The 18,977-nt window shown below is 38.7% G+C and overlaps 2 pseudogenes; one reads left to right on the top strand and one right to left on the bottom strand.

Moving 5' to 3' along the window:
* LOC132539344 (solute carrier organic anion transporter family member 1B3-like) overlaps positions 1-15,458 on the bottom strand; it is a 79,561-nt pseudogene extending 64,103 nt beyond the window's left edge.
* Positions 15,459-16,078: 620 nt separating this feature from the next.
* On the top strand, positions 16,079-18,394 carry LOC103127532 (H/ACA ribonucleoprotein complex subunit DKC1-like; annotated as a pseudogene).
* The last annotated feature ends 583 nt before the right edge of the window (positions 18,395-18,977 follow it).

Genomic DNA, 18,977 nt, shown 5'->3' with positions numbered 1-18,977 from the left:
TTGGAAAACTGAGAAATGTTACATGTGTACAAACTACTGCATTTTACTGTTTACTGTAAACTATTAATACCCCCAATAAAGGTAAAAAATTAGGGTTACAAGATTAATAAATTACCGGGGTGTACCTACCACCAAAGATCTACTCCACAATTTCACCACCAGTGATGACTGCTATAGTTCTTTCAAAGTCTGAGAGACCATTTTGTATTTTTTTTTTTGTCCAAGATTGTGTACTTCAATTATCTATAGTCCACACATATAAGCAAGACCAGCTGGTAGTCATCTTTCACCTCTACTTACTTCTCTAATCACCTCTATTATTATCCATTTTGTCTTAGGGGATACAGTATCATCATTTTGATTAGTTTTTGCCAAATTTTAAACAGTATATTTACAAATCTAAAACAGTAACTGGACAAATTTATTACTATAATATTAAAAGAGAAACTAAAATAACTTTTTGACTAGTAGCACCATTTTTATGCTAACTATATGTAGTAACTATTTTTGTTCATTAGGCCTAGAATTTTAATTCTGTTGTTAAGGTTTTCACCTGAGAGGACGCAAGGCAATTTGATTGAAGTCACCTCTTTGTAATACAGATAATATTACTGATCAGGTAAATATTTAGCCCCACAATAGCATGTTTTTCCTTTAATTTTGGAGTTCACAGTAAAAATTAAAACCATGTGGGGGGGAATTAAAACCATATACATTATCAAGTTACCTGATCTTAGACTGATTTTATTTTCTAGTTCTTTGTCATGAAAGACTTTGATATTATAATTTAATATCAAGATATGAAATGCAAGACATAGCAATAAAACAATTGAGTTAGTAATTAAATATCACTTATCTTGCTTTTTTTAAAATTTTTTATTTAAGAAAGGATTAGTGAACAAAAGCATAAGGTAGGAGGGGTACATCTCCACACAATTCCCACCACCCAATCTCCATAACCCAACCCCTCCCATGGTAGCTTTCCCATTCTCTATCCCTCTGGGAGCATGGACCCAGGGTCATTGAGGGTTGCAGAAGGTAGAAGGTCTGGCTTCTGTAATTGCTTCCCCGCTGAACATGGGCGTTGACTGGTTGGTCCATACCCCCAGTCTGCCTCTCTCTTTCCCTAGTAGGGTGTGTCTCTGGGGAAGCTGAGCTCCAGGACACATTGGTGGGGTCTTCAATCCCGGGAAGCCTAGCCAGCATCCTGGTGGCATCTGGAACCTGGTGATTGAAAAGAGAGTTAACATATGAAGCCAAACAATTTGTTGAGCAATCATGGATCCCAAGCTTGGAATAGTGGAGAGGAAGTGTTAGGGAGGTACTCACTGCAAACTCTAGCGTAATCCTGCTTTCAGGTATATATTTTGCAGTAGTTTATGGATACGTGTGCACATAAGCTCTCTCTCACAGAAACTGGTGTATATCTAGGTTATGGGACTTTGTTAGAAAGTGAACTACCTGAGATGAAATTAGAGTGTACTATAAAAGGAAAGGTCTCACCCGAGTAATGAAGCTGAAGGGTTGTCAATCCACACGTGAAGTCTCTGGATACAGTCTGAGGTGAAGCATGTTGAGATGGCAATCGTTGCTTTGGTTAGGTTGTGATCGGCGGATGCAATATTATTTGGTTTGGATTGGGAGATGCATACAGGAAAGTGGGCCCTATCCAAGGGTGCCAGGACTGGGGGAAGTAGGGGCTCTATAGTGAAGATGTGAGGTTCCTGCTGTCTTAGGGTTCAAAAAGACAATCAATAGTTAATATTATTATCACATTATTTGTAAATTGGGTTAACTTTGAAAAGTCCCTTTGTTATGGTTTGCTGTACAGTACCCAGTATCTTGTATATAGCTGTGCTATTGGAAGCTTCTAATCTACTTGGTCTAGGCTTTTGAGAGAGTCCGCATATCAAATACGTAGCCTATATATTTAACAGATTCAGTTTGTGTTTTGAGAAACTTTGAGACATACAATTGATTTCCCCCTCTCATATTAATTAACTACTGATTTATATGTCTACATTTTTCTAGGAGTGTACATAAACACCATTCCCACCACCAAAGGACTGTGACCCATCCCTCCCGCCCACTCCCACCCCCCACTGGCCCAGGAAGCTACATGTCTACCCCTAACCACTGTGTTTTTACTTTGGTGCCCTACTTACAATTTGATCCGGTCCTGCTTTTAAATTCCCTTTCAGATCTTCTAAGTCAGCTTCTGTTGATGAGTGGGATCATCCCATACTCATCTTTATCTTTCTGACTTAGTTCACTTAACATAATTCCTTCTAGCTCTGTCCAAGATGGGTCAGAGAAGGTGTGTTCATTGTTCTTGATAGCTGCATAGTATTCCATTGTGTATATATACCACAGCTTTCTCAGCCACTCATCTGTTGTTGGGCACCTGGGTTGCTTCCAGGTTTTAGCTATTATGAATTGTGCTGCTATGAACATAGGAGTACACACCTCTTTTTGGTTGGGTGTTATGGAGTCCTTGGGGTATAACCCCAGGAGAGGAATTATTGGGTCATATGGAAGGTCCATGTCTAGCCTTCTGAGAGTTTTCCAGACTGCTCTCCACAGAGGCTGTACCAATTTACTTTCCCACCAGCAATGTAAAAGGGTTCCTCTGTCCCCACATCCTCTCCAGCATTTGTTGCTGCTGTCCTTTTTGATGTATGCCATTCTTACAGGAGTGAGGTGGTATCTTAGTGTTGTCTTAATTTGCATTTCTCTGACAATCAGTGACCTAGAGCAGTTTTTCATATGTTTGTTAGCCTTTTGGATCTCCTCTGTGGTGAATGTTTTGTTCATTTCCTCTGCCCATTTTTGGATGGGGTCATTTGCTTTTTTGCGGCTAAGTTTGCTTAGCTCTTTATATATTTTGGTGATTAGTTTCTTGTCTGATGTCTGGCATGTGAAGATCTCTCCCATTCTGTGAGGGGTCTCTCTGTTTGTTTAATAGTTTCTTTGGATGTGCAGAAGCTTTTCAATTTGATGTAGTCCCATTGGTTTGTTTCTGCTTTGGTCTTCCTTGCAATTGGGTTTGATTCATCAAAGATGTCCTTGAGGTGTATGTGGGAAAGTGTTTTACCAATGTTTTCCTCTAAGTATTTGATTGTTTCTGGTCTCACATCTAGGTCTTTGATCCATTTGGAGTTGATTTTTGTTTCTGGTGAGATAAAGTGGTTCAAGTTCATTCTTCTGCATGTTTCAACCCAGTTTTCCCAGCACCATTTATTGAAGAGAGCCTCCTTTTTCCGTTTAATCCTTTGGGCCCCCTTATCAAAGATTAGATGCCCATAGGTGTTGGGATTTACTTCTGGGCTTTCAATTCTGTTCCACTGGTCTGTGTGCCTATTTTTGTTCCAGTACCATGCTGTTTTGATGATGATGGCTTTATAATATAGTTTAAGGTCTGGGAGTGTGATGCCTCCATTTCTGTTTCTTTTCCTTAAGATGATTTTGGCAATTCTAGGTGTTTTCAGGTTCCAGATAAATGATTATAGTGTTTGTTCTATTCTCTTAAAGAAGCCTGGTGGAACTTTGATGGGTATTGCATTAAATTTGTATATGGCTCCTGGGAGAATATTCATTTTGATGATATTTATTCTTCCAATCCATGAGCATGGGATATCTTTCCATTTCTTGGTATCAGTTTCTATCTCCTTGAGTAGCGACTCATAGTTTTCAGTATACAAGTCTTTCACTTCTTTGGTCAACTTTATTCCTAGGTATTTGATTGATTTTGCTGAAACAGTAAATGGGAGTGATTTCTGGATGTCTTCTTCTTCAGATTTAGTGTTTGCATAAAGAAATGCCACTGATTTTTGTACATTGATTTTGTAGCCTGATACCGTGCTATATTGCCTAACAACTTCCAGTAATTTTCTACTGGATTCTTTAGGTCTTTCTATGTATACTATCATATCATCTGCAAATAGTGAGAGCTTGACTTCTTCCCTTCCAATCTGTATCCCTTTGATTTCTTTCTCTTGCTTGATTGCTATGGCAAGAACTTCCAATACTATGTTGAAGAGTAATGATGACAGTGGACAGCCCTGTCTAGTCCCCGATCTGAGGGGGAATGCTTTCAGCTTCTGTCCATTGAGTATGATGTTGGCTGTAGGTTTGCTATATATAGACTCCACTATCTTGAGGAATTTCTCATCTATTCCCATTTTTTGTAGAGTTTTGAGCATGAATGGGTGTTGGATTTTGTCAAAGGCTTTCTCTGCATCTATTGAGATAATCAAGTGGTTTTTGGCTTTGCTTTTATTGCTGTGATGAATGACATTGATTGATTTATGGATGTTGAACCAGCCTTGCATTCCTGGGATGAATCCCACTTGGTCATGATGAACAATCTTTTTGATGTGTTGCTGTATCCGGTTGGCCAAGATCTTGTTTAATATTTTGGCATCTATGTTCATCAGAGATATTGGTCTGTAGTTTTCCTTTTTTGTTCTGTCCCTATCAGATTTTGGTATCAGGGTGATGTTGGCTTCATAAAAGGTGGAAGGGAGTATTCCTGTTTCTTCAATCTTATGGAATAGCTTAAGAAGTATGGGTATTAACTGTTTCCTGAAAGTTTTGTAGAATTCGTTTGTGAAGCCATCTGGTCCAGGACTTTTGTTGTTGGGGAGATTCTTAATATTGTTTCAATTTCTTTGTCTGTGATTGGTGCATTTAGATTTTGTAGTTCTTTTTGGTTCAGTTTTGGAAGTGCATAGGTTTCTAGGAATTGTTCCATTTCTTCCAGATTCTCTAGCTTGGTGGCATATAGTTCTTTATAGAAGTTTCGCAGAATTCTCTGGATTTCTGTGGTGTCAGTTGTGATATCTCCTGTATCATTTACAATTCTATTAATTTGAGTCTTCTCTCTTTTTTGTTTGGTGAGTCTGGCTAGGGGTTTGTCAATTTTGTTTAATCTTTCAAAGAACCAACATTTGGCTTCATTGATCTTTTGTATGGTTCTTTTATTTTCGATGTTGTTTATTTCTGCTCTAACTTTAGTGATTTCTGTCCTTCTGGTTGCTTTAGGGTTCCTTTGTTCCTCTTCCTCTAAGTCCTTGAGGTGTGTAGTAAGGTCGTTCATTTGGGCTTCTTCTTGGTGTTTAATATGTGATTGTATGGCTATAAGTTTCCCTCTCAGTACTGCTTTCGCTGTGTCCCAAATATTTTGATAGGTTGTGTCTTCATTTTCATTAGTTTCCAGGAACATTTGAATTTCCTGTTTGAGTGAGTCTCCGACCCAGTGGTTCTTAAGGAGCATGTTGTTTAGTTTCCAAATTCTATGTCTTTTAATAATTTTCTGTTTGTTGTTAAAAGTTAGTTTTACTCCACTGTGGTCTGAGAAGATATTTGGGATGATTTCAATGCTCTTGAATTTATTGATGCTGTCTTTGTGGCCTAACATGTTCTCTATCCTTGAGTATGTGTTATGTGGATTTGAAAAGAAGGTGTATTCCAGTTTTTTGGGGTGGAGGAGTCTGAAAATGTCCAAGAGGTCTAGTCTGTTGATCTCTTCATTCAATTCTCTTATATCTTTATTGGTTCTCTGCTTTGTTGATCTGTCTAAGTGTGAGAGTGGGGTATTGAAGTCTCCCACTATTATTGTATTACTATTGATGTATTTTTGAAATTCTTTCAGTAGATGCTTAATGTATTTAGATGGTCCCTTGTTGGGTGCATAGATGTTAATAATTGTTAAGTCTTCTTGGCTGATTGATCCTCTAATCATTATGTAATGTCCTTGCCTATCTTTTATTACTTTATTTAATTTAAAATCTATCGTGTCTGAGATGAGAATGGCTGTTCCTGCCCTTTTTTGTGGACCGTTAGCCTGTATGATAGTTTTCCATCCTTTCACTTTAAGTCTGTGTTTATCTTGTTGTGACAGATGGGATTCTTGCAAGCAGCATATGGTTGGGTTATGTTTTCTGATCCATCCCCCCACCCTGTGCCTTTTGATGGGTGAGTTTAAGCCATTCACATTTATTGATATTATGGATTTAATGTATTGTAGTGCCATTGTTCTAAAAAACAATTTGTTTACTCTGATATATTGCAAGTATTATAGTGATGTTCTTGTTTATAAGAGGTCTTTTAGTACCTCTTTCAGGGCCGGCTTGGTGATAGTTGCCTCCTTTAACTGTTGTTTGTCTAAGAAGGTTTTGATCCCTCCATCTAGCTTGAATGAAAGTCTAGCAGGATATATTATCCTTGGTTGAAACCCTTTTTCATTCAGGGCTCGATAGATATCTTGCCACTGCCTTCTGGCTTTTAGAGTTTGAGTTTGAAATCTGCAGATAGTCTTATGGGTTTTCCCCTGTATGTGACTTTTTGTTTCTCTCTTGCAGCCTTTAGGATCCTTTCTTTATACTTACTTCTTCTCATTGTGACTATGATGTGTCTTGGTGTCTTCAGGTCTGGGTTGATTCTGTTTGGTACTCTCTGGGCCTCTTGAACCTTGATATCCTTTCTGTTATTCAGATCTGGGAAGTTTTCTTGTATTATTTCGTCTAGAATGTTTTCTTCCCCTTTCCTCTCTTTCTTCCTCTGGCAGGCCAATTATACGAATGTTACTTCTTTTGAGATCATCCCATATGTCTCTGTTGTTGTTTTCAGTGTCTCTCAATCTCTTTTTAAGCTCTTTCACCTCTTTCTTAGTTTTCTCTAACTCATCCTCTGTCTGACTAATTCTGTTTTCTGCTTCTGTTAGTCTGCTTTCCCTTGCCTCAGCTTCTTTCTTCATTACAGCTATTTCAGCTTTCAGTTCTCTAATTGTCTCAAGATAATCAGTATTTTCCTTTGGGGTCTCAACTGTTGTTTCCCTAATACTACCATTCCTTTCCTCCAATGTTGTTTTCATTTCTGTGATTAATAAGTTTATTATTGCTTGCATACTTTTCTTATCTATGGTTACTTCTGACTGATTTGTGGTTTCTTCTGGGCTCTTGTCTTCATTCATTGGGGTAGCAGTTTTATTTGTTTTTAATCTACCCATTTTTTTTTTTGTGTTTCTCTCTCTTTTTTTATGCTCTGTTGTTCCTCAGTTGTTGTGTTTTGAGCACAAGTAACACTGTACTAAATACCTTTATGACAACTGCACTCACCAACCTCCGGAATAACAGTAGCAACTGAAGTAAGTATTGAAGGAGTTTAATCATTACCAGTTAGCCAAACAATTTCTCCAGTCCGTGAAAAAATAGTAACCAAATCCCAGTGAAGAAAGAGAAAAGAAAGAGAGGATAGCAAGTATAGACAGTTATGCAAATCTACTATCCAGTGTATATTCTAGGGGTAACAAGAGTGTAAAGGGAACTAGAGCAGAGATACACACATAGAGAGTCCACTCTGGGTCAGATTTCTTCCCCAAAGTAATTCACAAATTCAGAAAGGCAAAGAAGAAAGAAGTGTATGACAAGATTAAAAAAAAAAGAGAGATAGAGAGAGATAAGAGAGAGAAAAGGGAGACGATAAGAAGAAGAGTTGTAATTAAAGAGCAGTGCGAGGAACTTCCCAAATGTGTATCAGTGAATTTAAAAAAAAACAAAAAAAAACACCCTGTTTGGTGGTATGGGGTATCCTGCTAGTAGCTGGTCCCAGGCACTGCTTGGGGGGGGGGGGGGCGGCGGGAAGGATGTATGCTTGAAAATTAAAACGAAGTAAAAAGAATTTCTTTCCCCTACTCTAATTCTTAACCCAAATTAAGTTATAGACACCTCCTTGTTGTCACCGCTATGGCCCCTTATTGGCTAGCCTGCTAAAGGCAGAAAATCCTATTGTTTACAAGAGATGTGTCCAGAGCTCAGCGGCTAGCCGCTTCTCAATCCGCCATCTTCCGGGAAACCCCCCCCTCCAGACTTTTTTAAAGGATTTCTCAAAAATGAAAACTAGCTCCAAGTCCTTTGATCCAATGAGAGCTATACTCAAGAAGTCTTTGGATCCGCCCTCAGGGTCGCGGTGGACCCTGGAGACTCCCAAGAGGAAGCTCCCGAGCTAAAGTGCTCTCTCTGGGTCCTCTGCCTGCCGAGCTCTGCAACCGGCGGAGGAGCCGCCTTCCCGGGATGGCGGAGGACAATGCCCGGCGCACTTGCCTTGCCCGGCGCCACCTGGGAATTCTGGAGCCCCGCTAGTCCGTGTCACCTTTACTCTAATTCTTAACCCAAATTAAATTGTAATCACGTCTTTGGTGTCCCCCCTTATTGACTGGCCTGCTAAAGGCAGAAAATCCTACCGTTGCTGACGATGCGATCAGAGCACTCGCTGTTAGCGACTTCACAGGCCGCCATCTTCCCTATCATACTTTTCTCTTGCTTTTTATTCTTTTGTCACTCTGCTAGTCTTGGCCCTTACTGATTGTCACACTAACTATGGCAATAACTTCCTTATAAAAATATGTTCTTTTTGTTTACTGCCTGAGATATCTGATCACAGACAAGATGTGGCATGTGTTATCCCTGCACAAAACCATTCCTCATAATCCGTGTTTAAATAATAAATCTCCTACTCCTTAATATAATATACAAAGAAAGCTGGGTCTAGACTAGGATCCAAATTCACTTTATCTTTTTAACTTTTGTACTTTATGAATCAGAAAACTAGTTAAATTAAAATCTCTAAGTCACCTATGCATGTGTAATACTTAACTCATTGCATTCCTTTAAGTTCAGCTATTTTCTTCAATTTGGTCAAAATTCAAACTCCAGGTCTATGCCACAGTATTTGAAAGTACATGTTGACGGACTGCCTGATTATATTATTAAGACATAGTTGGTTATGTTCAGGGTTGTATGGTTATACTTGTTAGTGAATAAAGCTAATTTTTTTCATTTATTTGGGAGAGAAAAAGAGTTAATACCAGAGCATCTCTCTAGCATATTGCTATGTCAAGGATCTTACACACAGTTCAGATTTTGTACCATCTAAGAAAAGTTTATTTTATTAGTTTTTTTTAATTTGTATAGAATCACTGGTAAGAAGATAGTTGGGTGGAGGGTAAGGCATGGAGATGCCCATCTTAAAGGAGATTTGAACTGTATACTTGTGGCAACAGTCATGTAAACTAACACTGCCTCAATAAAATGATTAAATAAAAACACTTTCACTAAGGTAAAAAAAAGAATCATACCCCTATTATCTTATAATCTTATAAATCACTATTAAATCACTAACAAGAATTAAGTGAATGAATCGTGTAATATGACAAGGAGGGTATTGAGGTTTCAAATGGAATTAAAAATATTTAATATCAGAAGATATTAAAATAGATTGTCCTGTATTACTCATACTAATTCAGTATAATTACATTTGTCCTTCAAATGTGTGAGACCAGAAGAGTCACTGTTAATATTTTATGATATGCAAAATATGTGACTGACCATAACTAGCTTTAAATATGGAAGAAAGTTATGAAACAAGAAATTCTGGCAGCATCCAGAAATTAGATATAGCAAGAAAATGGATTGTCACCAAGGATCCCCTGAAAGAAGCATATCTCTGCCAACTTTTTAGTTTACTGAGACTCATTTCAGATTTCTCAACTCCAGAACTATAGAGTTATTACAATACATAATGAATTGCTGTTGTTAAGACACACATACATACACAAACATGCAACTATACATGTCAGGTGGTAATATATGCTATGAAAAAATAATTTTGGTTAAGATTTAGTTATGCTTGCAGATGCTACCATGATGCAATCCTGAATTCCCTGAGCATATGACCTCACCAATGTGTCCTGGAATCATCTCTTCAGATACCTAACCCACTAGGGAAAGATAAGAATCATGCTGGGGGTATGGATTGGCTTGCCAACTTTCAAGTCCAGAAGAGAAGCAATTACAGAAGCTAGACCTTCTACCATCTGCACCCTATAAGGAATTGTGAATTATATTCTCAGATAGGGATAAAGAATAGGGAAGCTTCGAATTGAGGGAATAGGACACAGAATTCTAATGTTGGGAACTGTGTGGAACTGTACCCCTATTATCTTACAATCTTGTTAAATCATTATTAAGTCACTAATGAAAAAATTTAAAAAAGATTTAATTATGATAAAAAATGCTATTTTATCTAATCAATTTTGGGGTGATGTATTAAAAAAGATTATATTAATGAGAGAGAAAGAGAACCAGAACATCATTCTTATACATGTAATGCTGGGGATCAAACCTAGGACCTCATACTTGTTAAGCTGGTACTCTACTTGCTACCTTATCACCCAGGCCACAAGGTATCACATTGCATTACATTGTTATGCCATCAGGTTTATCACTTGGGGTCAGTTCCTGCACAAATCCACTGTTATCAGTGCCTTTTTTTTTTAAAATAGAAGTTGAATGACAAAGAACATAAAGGAGACAGAGAAGGAGGGCTACTTGTAACACTGCTCCTCTACTTGTGAAGTTTCCCCATTGCAGGTGGTGACCAAGGGCTGGGTTGATCCTGGGTTTCTGTGTATGGTAATGTGTACTCTACCATTTGTGGTACTACCTGCCCCACCCCCAAGCCATCCAGGGTAATGTTTTAAACAAAGGCTTGAATGAAATGAATGTATAAGATGTGTAAGAACAGGAAGCATCAATTACAAAACTTGTATATGTCAGATGTAAATTTGTTATTTTTGAAAACTAGAAAAATCTTAGGTAACTAGAATAACACAGAGGAAACCTGTAGGATAAAAACAGTGCTGGTAATTACGAGATTTTTTTTTCCTAATTATATATGGTGAGGGGGTGGAAATGAAGGCAGAAAGGGACAACTTTTACCTGTGCCCTATTACTTATGTTTCTGATGAAGATGCATTACTCTTATGCTGTCTTAATTTTTTCATTACGACACAGAAATACAAGACATTTAAAGTATAGAAATGGCAGGTGTAAAGATGAGCAATGCACTAGTTGGTGAAATACAAAGCTTGAAGGGCAGGAAAGCATAAAATTATGTTGTTGTTATTGAGATGTGTCCACTATATACACTTTCACATATTTCTACTTGCTAAGTCTATATATGTATGCCAGCAGCATCATAATTATTTATGTGTATATGCATATACACGCTCAGGAAGATATGGTTGCTTGATGCTCCCTGAAGCTACTAAAATTAAGCCATAGTCACTTTAGAAATAGTAAACAGAATTGAGAGCACAGATAAGAATTTGGGTTATATGCGTTCAGACTTTGGCTTGACCTGTTGCTTGTTTTGGGACCTAGAGGAAGATACTTGCCCTCTCCATATCTACAAAAAAGAGAGAAGATAACATTTCATTGACAGATTTGTGGTATCTAATAAATTAATTTATAAAAGTAAAACATGAGGACACCCTCGTACATAATAAGAGTTCAATGAATGTTAACCACTATTGCTATTATTAACCACTATTATGACTCTAGTCATTCTTGGAATGCAACAAACATACTTTATATAATGCTAAACTCGAAGATCTTTTACAAATAAGGTATAAGGGACCACTCTAGTAATCATAGTTGCTTCAACTGATTGTTGTAGTGCTGGTATGCAGGTGTGCTGCAATTACTAATCACACCATTTTGTCTACACAGGAAAAGGCAATGCAACTACATTATCACTACATTCCCCTTGTGACGGTTACTATACATAAATATTTCACCAGAACAAATTTTGCCAATAATCCCTGAAAACAGATTTCTTATTCCCTGGACAAATGCTCAAACAGTATATTTCCTATCTAGGAAGCTCCCTAGTCTTTATCACTTAGTGACTCAGTTTTATGACAGCAATGCTTACTTCTACCAAATTGTATATGGAAAAACTAAATGAACTTCTTAAATCATCAACTAAGCCTGTGGGCTAGGTCGTTTGGCTGTCATTTCAGATATTTTTCTACTATATTATTTAAGTTGTTAGATGTTTATAAAGTTCTAGAAAAACTAACATTTAAATATGTTAAGAGTGAGTTTAAGACTGATTAATCTTCTCTGCTTGCATTTTTGAATATATATTTACATGTTAATCAAAACAAAGCAAATTCTTTAAATAACATTGAATAATATAACAAATGCAGTATCTCCAGATGCATCAAAAACTGTATATTCTCTTTATAAAATCTGAAAGAATATGATTGCATGCATACACACACACACACACACACACACACACACGAACTAATAATCTAATCGTATAACAGACAGAGAACCACTTCTAACATTTGTATCTATTGTTTACATTTTCTGGGCACATAGATATGCATATTATTCTTTATGTGTTATACACTTTCATGGTCATATTACAATCTACTGTTTACTTAATATCCTGGAAATTTCTCTGAGTTAAATTATATATATCACAATTTCAACACTGACATAAACGTTTCATAATTTATGTATGTACTTATTTAATATAACATTCTGCTTCAAATCAGATCTCAACTGAAATGTAAATGAAGATATTAGTACTATGGTTTATATTTTGACATAAATTCATTCTTAAATCTGAAGAAGGTTTAGTAGTTATAGGATTTTTTTTACTACTTTGTTAGTAGTTATAGGATTGATAGTTTATGAATGTTGAAAATGTAGAAATAGGGAGCCGGGCGGGAGTGTAGTGGGTTAAGCACAAATGGTGCTAAGCACACGAACCAGTGTAAGATCCCATTTGGAAAGAGAGTTAACATACGAAGCCAAACAATTTGTTGAGCAATCATGGATCCCAAGCTTGGAATAGTGGAGAGGAAGTGTTAGGGAGGTACTCACTGCAAACTCTAGTGTAATCCTGCTTTCAGGTATATTTTGCAGTAGTTTATGGATACGTGTGAACATAAGCTCTCTCTCACAGAAACTGGTGTATATCTAGGTTTTGGGACTTTGTTAGAAAGTGAACTACCTGAGATGAAATTAGAGTGTACTATAAAAGGAAAGGTCTCACCCGAATAATGAAGCTGAAGGGTTGTCATTCCACATGTGAAGTCTCTGGACACAGTCTGAGGTGAAGCACGTTGATGTGGCAATCGTTGCATTGGTTAGGTTGTGATCGGCGGATGCAATATTATTTGGTTTGGATTGGGAGATGCATACGGGAAAGTGGGCCCTATCCAGGGGTTCCAGGACTGGGGGAAGTAGGGGCTTTATAGTAGAGATGTGAGGTTCCTGCTGTCTTAGGGTTCAAAAAGACAATCGATAGTTAATGTTATCATCACATTATTTGTTAATTGGGTTAACTTTGAAAAGTCCTTTTGTTATGGTTTGCTGTACAGTATCCAGTATCTTGTATATAGCTGTGCTATTGGATGCTTCTAATCTGCTTGGTCTAGGCTTTTGAGAGAGTCGGCATATCAAATACACAGCCTATATATTAAAAAGATTCAGTTTGTGTTTTGAGAAACTTTGAGACATACAATTGATATTCCCCCTCTCATATTAATTAACTACTGATTTATATGTCTACATTTTGCTAGAAGTGTACATAAACACCATTCCCACCACCAAAGGACTATGACCCATCCCTCCCGCCCACTCCCACCCCCCACTGGCCCAGGAAGCTGCATGTCTACCCCTCACCACTGGGTTTTTACTTTGGTGCCCTACTTACAATTTGATCCGGTCCTGCTTTTAAATTCCCTTTCAGATCTTCTTACTCAACTTCTGTTGATGAGTGGGGTCATCCCATACTCATCTTTATCTTTCTGACTTAGTTCACTTAACATAATTCCTTCTAGCTCTGTCCAAGATGGGTCAGAGAAGGTGGGTTCATTGTTCTTGATAGCTGCATAGTATTCCATTGTGTATATATACCACAGCTTTCTCAGCCACTCATCTGTTGTTGGGCACCTGGGTTGCTTCCAGGTTTTAGCTATTATGAATTGTGCTGCTATGAACATAGGAGTACACACCTCTTTTTGGTTGGGTGTTATGGAGTCCTTGGGGTATAACCCCAGGAGAGGAATTACTGGATCATATGGAAGGTCCATGTCTAGCCTTCTGAGAGTTTTCCAGACTGTTCTCCACAGAAGCTGTACCAATTTACATTCCCACCAGCAATGTAAAAGGGTTCCTCTGTCCCCACATCCTCTCCAGCATTTGTTGCTGCTGTCCTTTTGTCTTCGTATGTTAACTCTCTTTTCAATCACCAGGTTCCAGATGCCACCAGGATGCTGGCTAGGCTTCCCTGGATTGAAGACCCCCACCAATGTGTCCTGGAGCTCAGCTTCCCCAGACACACACCTTACTAGGGAAAGATAGAGGCAGACTGGGAGTATGGACCGACCAGTCAACGCCCATGTTCAGCGGGGAAGCAATTACAGAAGCCAGACCTTCTACCTTCTGCAACCCTCAACGACCCTGGGTCCATGCTCCCAGAGGGCTAGAGAATGGGAAAGCTATCATGGGAGGGTGTGGGCCATGGAGATTGGGTGGTAGGAATTGTGTGGAGTCGTACCCCTCCTACCTTATGTTTTTGTTCATTAATCCTTTCTTAAATAAAAAATTTAAAAAAAAAAGATCCCATTTGGAGCCCCAGGCTCCCCACCTGCAGGGGGGTTGCCTCACAAGTAGTGAAGCGGATCTGTAGGTGTCTATCTTTCTCTCCCCCTCTCTGTCTTCCCCATCTCTTTAGATTTCTCTCTGTCCTGTCCAACAACAACAACAGCAATATCAACAACAATGATAAACAACATGGGCAACAAAAGGGAAAAAATAGCCTCCAGGAGCAGCGGATTCGTAGTGCTTGCACTGCACCCCAGCAATAACCCTGGAGACAAAAAAAAAAGTAGAAATAATTGTTCATGGTCTAGAAGAATTAGCCACCCTTCCAAATGCATTATAATAGTTAGGCAGACAATACTGCATCCTCAAATCATTGTTAATGCTTACAAAGCAATATTTATTGTTTGCTACCATTGTCATTTCCAGGGCTCAGTACCTGAACAATGACTCCACTGCTTTCAGCAGTCTTTTTTTAAAATTTTCTTTCTTTTCCTGATAAAGACAGAAAGAAACAGACAAGGAGAAGAGAAAGCATCTCTTGCAAGACTGCTGTATCACTTTTTTTTAAATTGATTTAATTATGATCGACAAGTCCGTTGGATAAGAGGGGTACAATTCAACATAGTTCCCACCACCAGACTTCCACATCCCATCCTTTCCATTGTAAGCTTTCCTATTCTTTTTCCTTCCGGGAGTATGGACCTAGGATTGTCCACCTTCTGCTAGATCACTTCTTAAGCTTCTCTCCTGCAGGTGGAAACTGGTGGCTTAACCTCAGGTCAACTGACTTATTTACATAAAAATTCTCCCTCTGTTCTCGTTTGGAAACAAAACTCTGTTCTACCTTGAGTCCATTGCAGCTTCTGAGTTTCCTCTTCTCTGGAGTTTCTGCCTCTGCCATCTTATTCAAATGCTGATTTTGATCCATCATTGAATTATAGAGACTATGTGAATGTGTTGAACTTTCCTTGATGTTTGAAGAGAAATAATCACCTATTCAGGGAAACAAACGGTGTAATTTATTTCCCTCTGACAACAGAAACTCAGCTTTAAGAAAAACTACAAGGTTGGGAGTCATCGCAGGTGGCGCAAAGTGCAAGGACCCGTGCAAGGACCAGTGTAAGAATCCTGGTTCGAGCCCCTGGTTTGAACTCCTGGCTCCCCACCTGCAGGGGAATTGCTTCACAGGCGGTGAAGCAGGTCTGCAGGTGTCTGTCTTTCTCTCCCCCTCTGTCTTCCCCTACTCTCTTTATTTCTTTCTGTCCTATCCAACAACAAAGACAGCGATAACAACAACAATAAGTACTACAATAAAACAAGGGTAACAAAAGATTATAAATAAATAAATATTTTTTGAAAAGAAAAACTACAAGGTCAACATCAATTAATCATAAAATCCATTAGTATTTTTAAAGGACTACTTACTAGAATTGGGGAGAGGACACACATACACACACAAGCGTACACACACACACACACAGAGACACACACACACACACACATTTCAGTTTCACTCTGTCTCTATCAAATAATGAATAAATAGAATGAAAAAATAATATTAAAAAAGAAATGTGTTGAAGACACAAAAGCCACAGTACATAACATACATCATGCCCCTCAGAGCTCTTTTCTTTTTTCCTGAAATTGGTGGAAATTTCTTACACAGAAGAAATGTTAAAAATAGAGCATCTCAAAAGGTCTGACCTGAAGTGGGAGTCCTATACCAACAGCAAGAAGTTCATCCTTAACCTGAAACAAACAACTAGTTTATTTTTTTCTTTAAATAGCTGACTTCTTTGTAACAGTGCAATGATGATTACAAGATCACTGTTCTAGACCAATAGATGAAAATTAACTAGTTAATCTAAAAAGCTACTTCTGCATTTTAAAAAGAGTATAAAAATCTTTCATAATTCAGTAATTATCTTCAGTTGAAAGTTCTGGAAAATACTTTGCTAAGAATGTATAATTAAGCATTAATTTAGTTGTACTTTATCTTTAAAAATTTAAATTTATTTTATTACTGATTTAGCAATGCTTTTAAACCTTAAGATTATAGGGGTATAGTTCACACTGCACCTATTACCACAGTTCTGTGCCTTCATCCTCTCCACTCTCTCCACATCCTCTACAAGGATAACCATCATAGTTTTCACAAAATATTAGTGACAGTTTGACATTTTAAAAAACAAGTCCATGTGTTTCAGTTCATTACACTGCATATATAAATGGAATCACATAGTCATTGTCTTTCAAAGAAATGTAGGCTATTTGTTAACAGATATAAACTATAGCAATAAGAGTACTTGAAGACAAACATTAAACATTGAATTAAAGTTGAACACATACCAGTGGCACCTTTTGCTAAAGAATTTTAACAGGCTTAATGTCAGGACAGCACACTATATACCTCTTCCTTGTGTTTCGAATCTTTTAAAAAACTTTTATTTATTTATTTATTGAATAGAGACAGCCAGATACTGAGAGGAAGGGGGAGATAGTGCATGAGAGAGACAGAGGGACACCTGCAGCCCTGCTTCACTACTCGCAAAGCTTTCCCTCTGAAGGTGGGGACTGGGTGCTTGAACGTTGATCCTTAAGCAACGTAATATGTTTGGTCAACCAGGTGTGCCACCACCTGGCCCCAGTTTGAATCTTTCGAAGAGGGAGAAAGGAGACTGTCTCAAGACAGGTTTCATTAATCTGGGCAAGCCCTCTTCCCATGAAGTTATAGTCTGGATTCCATGAATCTTGTAGGTGAAGACCGGCCACAGTGGGACCCTGGAGTCCAAAGTGACTGGCTGTTTAATCCTGTGCAAAAGAATAGGCCACTCACTTGGTGAAGTCACAGCAGAGTGCAGGTAGAGTATGAGGGGACTGTCTGGCTGCACAATGCTATTGAAGGGGGTATTCAGCTTTCTACAGCCCTAGAAACTGATGGTATCTTATTCCAACGTTCCCCACTTAATTGCTGCCATGAAGAGGCAACTGTGAGTGCGGACCATCTATGAGAACAAAATGATTGAGTATAATCCCAAGAGAAGATCAGAAATATTCTGGGGAGAGCTGTGAGACTGGCAGCTACATTAAGACATTTAGACATTGTGTGTGCACTTTGGCTTGTTGTCGGGAGTTGGTGGTCAGATACTGGAACTGTGCAGGAGTCATGAGTGAAAAGGACCACATGGTGACAATGCATGATGTGCTCTCAATGCCCAGTGGTTATAAAACAACCACAGGGATGAGAGTTACTTGTGGTGGATCATTTTCCCATTAGAAGAGTTGTTGACATGGAACAAGTGGCTGGTTATGAAAGACAGTATAGTGAATGCCTTCTGCTTATGATGCCAAGATCATGCTTCCAGGTGTCCTCCAGTAAGAGGGTGGCAGTGAAGTCTATCAGGAGAACATGGTGATGACCACCAAGAGGAAGCAGTCTGCATGGCTGCTGCCTTAATGATCACAGTGGACATCTCCGTGTGACCCATGGCATCATGGCCAAGATCAATCAAGTGATTGTAGAAAGAGAAATTTACCCTTGGAAGTAGGATTTAGGCCCCAAGGTGAGTCAGAAGAAGCTGATGATCCAGCAGGGCCTTCTAGAAAGCAAGGCAAGCCCATAGAAGCACACCCACCACCTGGATGCATGCATATGTGCACTACAGCACCTCTGAAAAGAAAGATCAGACAGCTGAAGCAGCTCAGGCCCTGCAAAGGGCTACTGGGCATGTGAAGTCCTCAGGGCTGAAGCGAGATAGTGAAAGTGACAATGTCTCCTAACAAGTGTCCACACCGCTGGTCAAGAAAGGGAAGAAGAAAGACAAGAAGGCCAAGGTGGCTCAAAAGAGTGCTGATGAGCATGGGGAGGTAGACAGTGACATATTTTGTCAGCAAGACAGATGATGTGATTGTCATTCCAGGAATGCTTTTATTCTTGCTTATATTTTGAGAAGATATAAATGATCTTTTGTGTTTATGTTTTAATGCCCATGTCCAGTGGAGAAGCAATTACAGAAGCCAGACCTTCCACCTACTGTACCCCATAAAGATCCTGGGTCCATGATCCCAGAAGGATAAAGAGTAGGAAAGCCCCCAATGGAGGGTATGGGATTCAGAACTCTGGTGGTGGGAATTGTGTGGAATTATCCAATGGAAATGTCGATCTTAATGAAATCAATAAAAAAAGAAAAAAAAACTACTAGATATCCAAGTATTTTAAGATAAGACACAGCAGGGGGTCACTTCACAGGCAGTGAAGTAGATCTGCAGGTGTCTTTCTCTCCCTGTCTTTCTGTCCTCTCTCGATTTCTCTCTGTCCTATCCAACAACAATGACAGCAATAACAACAACAACAACAACAACAATAAACAACAAGGGCAACAAAAGGAAAAAATAGCCTCTGGGAGTACTGATTTGTAGTGCAGGCACTGAGCCCCAGCAATAACCCTGGAGGCAAAAAATGAAAAGATAGTTTGCTGCACTGCTTGTGAAGCAGACTTCCTCCAAGTG

Source organism: Erinaceus europaeus, chromosome 7 (assembly GCF_950295315.1).
Source record: "Erinaceus europaeus chromosome 7, mEriEur2.1, whole genome shotgun sequence".
Lineage (NCBI taxonomy): Eukaryota > Metazoa > Chordata > Mammalia > Eulipotyphla > Erinaceidae > Erinaceus > Erinaceus europaeus.
This window is presented reverse-complemented; position numbering and strand designations above follow the sequence as displayed.